This window comes from Coenobita brevimanus, chromosome 13, assembly GCF_032717465.1.
Source record: "Coenobita brevimanus isolate Jiangsu-jjx chromosome 13, ASM3271746v2, whole genome shotgun sequence".
NCBI lineage: Eukaryota > Metazoa > Arthropoda > Malacostraca > Decapoda > Coenobitidae > Coenobita > Coenobita brevimanus.
This window is the reverse complement of record NC_136966.1, coordinates 14,042,633-14,052,341: the sequence shown is the minus strand read 5'-3', so window position 1 is coordinate 14,052,341 and position 9,709 is coordinate 14,042,633. Positions and strand designations below refer to the sequence as shown.

The window sequence follows — 9,709 nt, the reverse complement described above, 5'->3', positions numbered from 1 at the left end:
AGTGCATAAATAAAATAAAAGAGAAACTAGAGGCCCATTAGATATACTAAACTTCTACGGAAGAGGCGTTGCGAGATCTCCAAAGTCACTCAGAACACAAGTACTGTTGTCAGCCTTTAAGTTCTCAAGAACTTTAGCGCCAACTTCATTCATGTTAGAGTATACTAGGGAATATCCTTGCTACGTCCCGACGATCTTATTTAAAGCAGAGAACGGTCTCGTGCTGAAGGAGTTAAGGAGTACTAGGTCTTACGTCTTCACTTTGAAGTGTTCCTCAAGTGTTAACAGAATAATATTACCTGAAGGCAGTAAAAATTCAATGAAAAATGCGTCATATCATAAAGAAGATAAAAGCTGGCTTGAGGTTTTATTTCACATGCAGTATTTTACTATTAGTCAACCTTAAGCAAACTTATTCCCATTATTGTTTCAAATACACTGTTAGTCTTATTATGGTACACATTAGTACCTTCAAGTCGGAGGCGTGTTATTTTTTTTTTCCATTGTCAGTTAGCGTCTCTCCAAAGTGTGGACATTAATAGAGCATTCATTAACCCCTTCACTACTAGGTTGATCTAGCATTATTAGTGAGATGATCTGTTAGCAGCATTACTGTAGTGGATTAAAAATAGCGTCTAGGGGCTGAAGGGCTTAAATTCATGGCTCGTTAAGCCAAATCCACAACTCTACAAAGCTAATTACATTTTTAGAATTGTATTATGACAGTACCCAACAGTGAATAGCTTGTTCTGCCCTAAAACAGGTGCATGATTAATACTAACGTCATTTTCTCATACTACCCTGTTCTTTACACACCCAAGTAACGCTTAAAACGACCCGGGGTTGCAGAAAAAACTTAAAGGTCCGTATTCTGAGTGGCGCGGGAGGCTTCGTATTACCTCTTGCTTATTGATTTATTTTGAATACAGCACCATAACATGTGTATGCTGTTTATGTAGTCTTAAGGTCGATATAGCTCTCATGACTGATTGTGATATAGGGGTGTCTTGTGCTTAATAAATGGCAAAGAAAGAGGTTTTAATAAGGCTACAAAGCCACTTCTAGGAACTGCGTGTGGAATGAAGAGTGCCGTGAACTGCAAAAATGGAAGGACTATATTCACATATTGGAATTCTGTTTATTGTGAGGGTACAATAGTTTTGATCCGACTTGGACCTTCCTCATAAATGCTTATATTGTGTTCATTGTGAAGATTCAACAGCTCTGGCCCGACTTGGACGATCTCTATGCACACAGAAGCTGAGCTAAGAAAATACAACAGTTTGGGCCCTACCTGAACCCTCTTCATATCCGCATGTCGGGCCACAACTGTGTCCGTACAGTAAGCATGATTTTAATATTTGACACTAATTTATTCATCTGCTCACACTGCGACGTATGCGTAAACAGTTTATTAGCTGGTTTTCGTAATAGTTCTTTAGTGGCTTATTATACATATTACAAACTTTTGTATGTTACTGAGGCATACTAAGTCGATACTAGAGATGACTAAGTAACATTAAAGAGATTACCAGGGAGTGATACGATACAATAACTCAAGAATGTGGCTCAAGGAAATCTCCAAAACTATTTGCAGTTCCCTTTAGTTTCGCGTTAACAGGCAGCTTCAAGTTACAAGAGGTGTTACAGCCATCTGTTTGTTTACGCTATCTCTTACTGAATGAACCTGTTTCATGAAACATAATAAGGAATCAGGGTAACTAAGGTATTACTGAATACAATATCTATTTTAAAGATATTAATGGAGATATGAAGCCTGCCCGTAAATGTGTATTTGTCGGCGATGATCCTAGAGCCATTTGTTTTTCTATTGTTTTTATGTTTCGTATGTAAAGGAGGCCCCTCAGCACTTTTTCCGTATTTCTGCGTAGCTCGGGGATATTTTCCTTTACCGTATGTTATATATGCAGTCAGTTTCGGCGTAAAAAGATATTCGAGACAGAAAGCAGTATATTACGGTGAAATGGGCAAAATAAATCACTAAGGAGGAGATAATAGAAAGCCTCCTAAGCCCACAAGAATACATTCCAAGGTACACTGCATGGGTGAGGCTGTGTAGGGGTACAAATATTTCATCTTAACCTGGGGCAGAGTTTCGTCCAACTGAAGTTATTTCCGCAGGTCACCGGCAGAATAAGGCAGTACTACAGCTCTGAAATCTTTCCATACTACTTCGTGACTAGGGCGATACACTCTTTTTATTCTCTTATTACAGCCCAGCATTCCTGAGAGAGAGATACCACCAACAGGGCAGAACATAGTGAAAAGAGTGTAGTGTAAGTGTGGAAGGGACCCGGCTAATTCCTTCACCGCCTCACTCTCATGAACCCATACTATGATGTTTTGTCTTGGGTGTTCCGTAGTTACGCCATTTATATCACTGTCAGAGTTACACACGCACACACACACACACACACACACACACACACACACACACACACACACACACACACACACACACACACACACACACACACACACACACACACACACACACACACACACACACACACACACACACTCCGTCTTCCCAAAGTGTCATCTTAATTGGCTGTGTTTTGGAGCGCCACCCCGTTGGATCTAAATAAAACTATAGAGCACGTCACGTAAGACAGTTTGATGAATCAGGAACCAGAGATCTGTCAAGAGGCTGACGTTCGCCGATAATAGCCAGACTTGTGGAACCATCAGTATGGAGGGAAGAGGGACGCATTATTATTGGTATAGTAGTCTTCGTGGCATCTATTTGTTAGCGATTTATTAGCATACTACACTTTGACTCTTGTCTGTCAAATACATAACTATTTTATCGACAAAGTCTGCATACATAACATCTCGGACAGGAGATAACAAGGGCTATACCTAACCCTTCATTTCCAAACGTCTCCTAAGCCGAATAGAATCGTTTAGAGAGAGCAGGAAACGTAATATGAAAGTATGTCATCTGAACAAAGGGTTTAATGAAGCAAAGAAAAAGTATATAAGGAATAAAAACTGTGAGTGAGATTTCAGCATTTTGTTCACACACACACACACACACACACACACACACACACACACACACACACACACACACACACACACACACACACACACACACACACACACACACACACACACACACACACACACACACACACACACACACACACACACACACACACACACACACACACACACAGTACCCCTTGCCTAATTATCTGATACAGTGCAAACATAAATATTTACAGTGCGGCGTGTCTGGTGCTGCTCCAGTGGTTCACCATGCTGAAGGGCCGAACTCTTGCTCTGCGCTGCCCCAACTCACTCACACAGCCTGCTCAGTTTCACTAACTTGACACTAGTCCTTTAGCTGCCATTGCGGTATTTTTATTTTGTTACGTTACTGTCACCTCAGGACTATTTAATTTTGCTTAGAATAGACTTTTCGATTAGAGGGTTTAGATATAATCCTCATTGACCCCCGCACTATTAAGTGGCTTCCCTAACCTACAGAAAATCGTCTGATAGCAGGAACAATAAACTGCATAGCGAAGTTATATTAATGAAAGGAATATCTTCATTGGATTTTAATTATAGTTCGTAACTTTATAGTCCTGATGTTCACTCTTCTCCAGTCAGTGGCTGCATCAGTAGAGAGGCGACCTGCAGTCCCAGTGTAACCAGGATCGAATCCCAGCTGGGACAGGGAATAGTTTAAGGATCTGAATTTCATAAAAGCAGACTTTACCATCTACCAAAAGACCCGTCGACATGTAGTAACAATACCCGCCACTAATATCCGTACACCAGTCCTGTATGAGACAGCCCTAGCATGTATTCAAAATGGACGGTGTGTGTTAGCGCCAAAGTAGTGGCAAGCCTTGGGATAGGCCTTGAAGCCTTTCCTTAGAGTCGGAAAAAAAAAGTAGAGCAGTGTCAGAAAAATATTATGTTACGGCTGTAAATCTTTATCCCAGCACTTGTTTGTAACTAGCACATTATTATAGTATCAGTCTATTGTTATAACTCAGCATTCGAGACAGAGTGATGGTATATTTAGTCTTGATTAAAGTAAAGCCAGCATAGCACACATGGTTACCTCCACCAAGGAGGTCATGTTTTACCCTGCGTTGGTGGTTTGTTTGTTTGTCTGTCTACCTGTTAACAGGATTACTAAAAAAGCTATTAAGGGATTTTGATGAAATTTTGTGGAGGGATGGGCCATGGGCCAAAGAAGAAACGATTAATTTTGGGGCCAGATTCGGATCGGGATGCGGAGGATCCCGCACATTATCTCCAAAAGTTCCCAAACAAATTTCAATAAAATGTTGTGGATATGTGTGCCACGGACCAAGAAAGAATTGATTAAATTTGGGGGCGGATCCGTATCCGGATCCTATATCCACGGACATAGGTATATTAACTGAATACTGATCTATGCACGTGATAATACATCCAATGGTAGGGAAAATGAAAGTAACATTACATGCGGCAAGACGTGAGATTGAGCGAAGCTTCATATTTCTGATACATCCGGCTAACAAATAAGTGCATTGGTGAGGGTAAGGAGGGGGAGTTGGAGGGTAGAAGTGTGCGATTAACCTGACCTTTAGTGGCAGATTACCCCGTCCCCTGGTTGATGGAATGACCTTTTGTGCGTGGGTGTACATGGAAATAACCTATACCTATACCACAAACCTGTTCTTAACGGGGGTTGCTTGTGTGTGTGTGTGTGTGTGTGTGTGTGTGTGTGTGTGTGTGTGTGTGTGTGTGTGTGTGTGTGTTTCTTTCCCTTCCTGTTGAAAGTTTTGTACGTATGGTGATATGTGTTTGCATATGTGTGTGCGGATGTGTATGTGTATTCATGAACATAACGCAGTAACGTCTTCAAATTTCCTGTCATGACGTCTGCAAGTGTCCATATACGCGTTAAAGGTTGTGCGGTTTTCTCTGTGTTAATGCGCGCGTCTGGGGGTTCCTTTTCTGATCGCGTGTGTGTTTTCGAGTCTGTGTCTATAGTTAACTGTATTTGTATGCTTATGTTCGTATGTGGATACTTCCTGTGTTCTTGGATAATTATGTTTTCATGCGTGTAAGTCTGTATTTGTGTGTGTGTGTGTGTGTGTGTGTGTGTGTGTGTGTGTGTGTGTGTGTGTGTGTGAGAGAGAGAGAGAGAGAGAGAGAGAGAGAGAGAGAGAGAGAGAGAGAGAGAGAGAGAATGGTGCGTTTCTCAGTCTCCTCATAGGTAAAGGACGAGGGAGGGAGAGGGGAGAGTGGGAAAGAATTTTGGCAGACTCTCCCACGGGAATTTGCAATGCCAGGTAATTTACCTGACACTAAGTAGGACAGGCACACCTCGACCCAACCAGTTCTTTCAGAACTGATGCCATGGAAAACGAAGAGAGAAAAAAATAATGCTTTGGAATATATATTTACCGATCTGCCCTCCAGTGCTTTATTGCTTCATGAGGACCGTCTTGCTCAGGGATTCGCTCATTAGTTCAGATATTTAAGGCTAGAATCGTATGGTACTCGCTCCTGAGTGGTATTATGAAAGTAGTAAACACCATACACCTCTCGAATATAAACCTTCATGGGCCACATCCATTTGGAACGCCTTATCTCACTAGAAAACCATACTTATTGTCAGTTACATGGTTACCACTCACCGTAGTAAATGATTTTCTGGGTTACAAGCAATCACATGACTTATCACTTAGTCTAATCACCTGAAGATAGGACTACGAATGGATGGCAACCAACCTACTACAAACAAGTTTTACGTTTTTTTTCATTTCCCATTTCATTCTCTAGAACTGGTAATAAAATAGCGCGGAAAATCTGCTGTGAACTTCAAATTTGTCTCGAGTCATGGTATATTCATTTGAATTATCGCCTCCTTCATCAGTCAGCACTTGTGTTGTTAAAAGAACAATATGTGGCTAATATCGGTTTCGATATTTCTATCTTAAGCTTACCGAATACTTAGGCTTCCCATTTTTCTAGTTGTTACTTCATGTAAGTTAAAGGGAAATATATCCAATTTATTCTTGCTGTAAATTTTTCCTCATTTAAATACTGAACTCTGATCTTCACTTTTTTCAGCTAACGAACGCTTTATTTGAGGAAGGAGAAAAGAAAGTATAATTCAGAATGTAAACCACTATGAGAGGCAACTGAGAAAATGAATGTGAGTGAATGATGCTGCGTTCTCCAGTTTTCCGGAGCTACCCCGCTGGAACGGGTAAAACGAGCTAGTAAACATGAATGAATAAATAAATAAATAAATAAACTCAGACAAATACTAATTTTTTATTCTTGTCAGAGGGTAAAATTAGCCTTAAGGAAAACTCGCGAGGGAATCAAAGTCACAGCTCGAATTTCCTGTGCTTCGTCTGTCAAAATCTTAATCAGGAAAATGAAGAAAAACAGCTGGGGTTAAATTTCTGCCAATGAGGGTAGTTTCTGCTTACCTATGATCTTGTGAAGGAGGAGGTGCGTGAGTGTGGCAGCTTAAGGTGGCCTGCGTGCTGGAGGAACCATCGTAAAATCTGCATCTACTCACACTTCGTTTCGCTGAACATCACCGCACCGCCTTCACTCTCACAGCACCAGGATTTTTGGCTCTCGCTGCTATACTCTTTTTTCTATATTATCGAGTATTAAAGCTGGATCTGTACGGGCTGTCCTTCTCGCTCACAAGCATTTTTTTTTTATTTTTTTTTAAATCACGAATCCACAGAATTTTCTGGTCTCCTGTTCCACGCAATTTTTCTTGACTTGTACAGTTAAAGCCTCTTAGATCTCTTCTGACACGAGGAGAACCTTCAGCTTTTAAAGTTGGCAGCTGATTGGCAGTCTGAGCGCATTAATTAGTAACAATGTATTTTAAATATTTTTTTTAATATAAGTATTATAGTAACCGTTTCTGACGAAATGATTGCTCAGGTAAAATATACGTATATTATTTTTTTAAAAGATTAATTTCAAAACGAGGCATTACAAAGGATATCAGGCTGCCTAGATACGTGTGAAATTTTCATTTCCCCTCGCAAATCAACATAATATTGCGGTGCTGACGTATAATTATCCATTATTTGTCTTAACATGGGAATAAAACTATATGAACTCGTAAAGCTTTGTCCGAAAGTGTTGATTTAGCAGAACTGAAAACTGCACGCATAACTAAGCTATCTGATAGACTTTGCGCGACCTCGTTTATAAATTAATATACGCAAATAACTATATACAGACATGCATACTTACATCTATCTATCTATCTATCTATCTGTCTATCTATGATTATATATATATCTATATATATATATATATATATATATATATATATATATATATATATGGCCAACGGCCATACCACGTTGAGTACACCGCTTCCCGTCCGATCAGCGAAGTTAAGCAACGTTGGGTCTAGTTAGTACTTGGATGGGTGACCGCCTGGGAACACCAGATGCTGTTGGCATTCCTACGTGTCAAGTGGGGTTGGTGGAGGATTAGTGTCCCTCCCTGTAAAACAATTAACTCTAAGCCCTTGTCCACCCCGTTTGGGATACATGGCGTCTGGCAATGAATGAATATGAATGAATGAATGATATTAGGGTACATCAAAAATAGGGTAAAAATTTCAGCTTTATTATGTTCATGCAAGTACACCACGCCCTTGATAGACATCATATACTGATCATTCAAGCAGTTTTGGAGAAAATAGAAGTACATTTAACATCCTGTCGGACCTGGCTATTTATATTGGATTATCCGGCTTTGTTACTCGTGGGCGTACGCCAACATGGGAGAATAATGGCGCTCTGATTATGATGATGCTCGGCCAGGGAAGTAAAGAGTAAACAGGGGAGGAGGTAAGGGTGATGCGATGGTGGGTATGTGGGAGGGAGGTTAAGGAGGGTGTGGGAGGATGGGTGAGAGGAAGACAGGTTAAGGAACGAGGGTGACGAGATGAATATGGGGGAGGGAGATGAGAACGGGTGATGGAGGGTGGGAAGATTGCGATGGAGCATGAGGTATGGTATGGTAGGTGTGAGCAAGACTGTGAGGATGGTTAGCGAGAAGAGAGGATATGAGGAAGGAAGGTGAAGAAGGAGGGTGAGGCAAGATGAGCGTGAGGTAGAGTGTGAGTGAGGGGATGAGGAAGCTTTTGGGAGTAGGAGTGGTTGTATGTGTGAGGGAGGTGAGGGGGGACTGGTATAGAGAAGAAGGTGTAAGGATGGAGGGCAGGTAGGAAGCAGTCTAATGAAGATTGTCTACTGGAAAGGATGTCTGTGAGTAGAAATATCTAAAAGTAAAGGTATTAAGAAGAAGTGATATACAAGGTGTTACAGGACTTCATGTCCTGTAATGATTCCGATTCTCAACTGTTCCGGAGGTACTTTATGGCTGAAGTATGAGTGAGACCATTCATATTGCCTTTCTATCATTTTATGTCCAAAATTAATCCAAGAATCACCTAGTGAAGTTAGTACCTCAAGACATGAGACAGTCTGCAAAAGAAAGTATACATGTGGGTAAAAATATGCCTGCTGAATGATATCTATGCTCAAAGATATCTATGAATAAGTACAGTTACCTCCACTTCTAATGAGTACAGCGGGTGGTGTGTTTGGCGACATGTGGCACCATTGTGTTTGTTTACATTGTAGTAATAGTGAGTGAATGCTCAGACCCGGCAGAGTTTCTCCTCCGCTACAGGATCTAGTACCCACAGAAACAATGTTCTATCAAGTCATACTCTGTCTGCAACTACAAGTGTTTGCCAGGTACAGTATGTATAGTGGAAGGTAGAGAGAAAAATAGTAATATCATTGGATCCCATTGTTTCTCGGACAGGAGATGACTGTGAGGCGAGGTGGAACAGATGGGAGGGGGGACAGGTAGTGGGGAAGCATGTATCGAAACTTTGTCGTGTTTCGTTTAGAATGATTCAGGCTGTGATTATACAGATGTTCTGAGGTGATCTGTAACTCCTTATGCAATAACGAGTGTTGGATGAATGTTGAAGTCTTAATGTTCGTCATACAGTGTGGTGAACAACTGTAGTGGAGCATAAATGTTAGAAGGTGTGATGTCCGGTGTCTCGAAACGTGGTTCACCTGAGTCTAGTGAGTGTGCGACTCAACTGCTGTAACATTTTTGTGGCTGAACCAGGGTGGCCATTTATGATTCTTGATTATGCGTGTGACACAATGGTCATGCCATGTTGTGCATCATTCTGTTTTATTGTGAGGAAAAATAATCATTATATTCGCAAACCATGGTATAAATAGCTGTCCTGTTGCATAGGATTATAGCTACTTTGCGTGCTGGACAGCTGTTGGCTTGTTGTGCGAAAATGTTGTGCAGTCATCAAACTGATGGATCACACGGAGGTAATGAGATATTATTTTTGCATAATGAATGCATATCTTGTATTATAATAATCGAAATAACAACGTTATGGATGTTCAGTCCACAAATGATGTCACTTGCTTCGAGGTGCTATTTCATTAGTCTCGATAGCTGTGATACATCAACAAACATTGATCATCATTTGTTATGTTTTCCTTAAAACATACATACATTAGTTTTCATAGAAATATTATACATTCATGCCCTCCTTAGCTCCAGACACATTATACTATTTAATTGTGTCTACACTCACACACTGTTCATCCAGAGGGAGCAATATTTCTTTACT

The 9,709-nt window shown here is 40.7% G+C and overlaps 1 non-coding gene across 1 annotated transcript; it reads left to right on the top strand.

The window, feature by feature from the left end:
- Positions 1 to 7,364: 7,364 nt before the first annotated feature.
- Positions 7,365 to 7,483, top strand: LOC145417021 (5S ribosomal RNA). The gene has a single exon (XR_013900384.1). It is a non-coding gene; the product is annotated as a 5S ribosomal RNA (ribosomal RNA).
- The last annotated feature ends 2,226 nt before the right edge of the window (positions 7,484 to 9,709 follow it).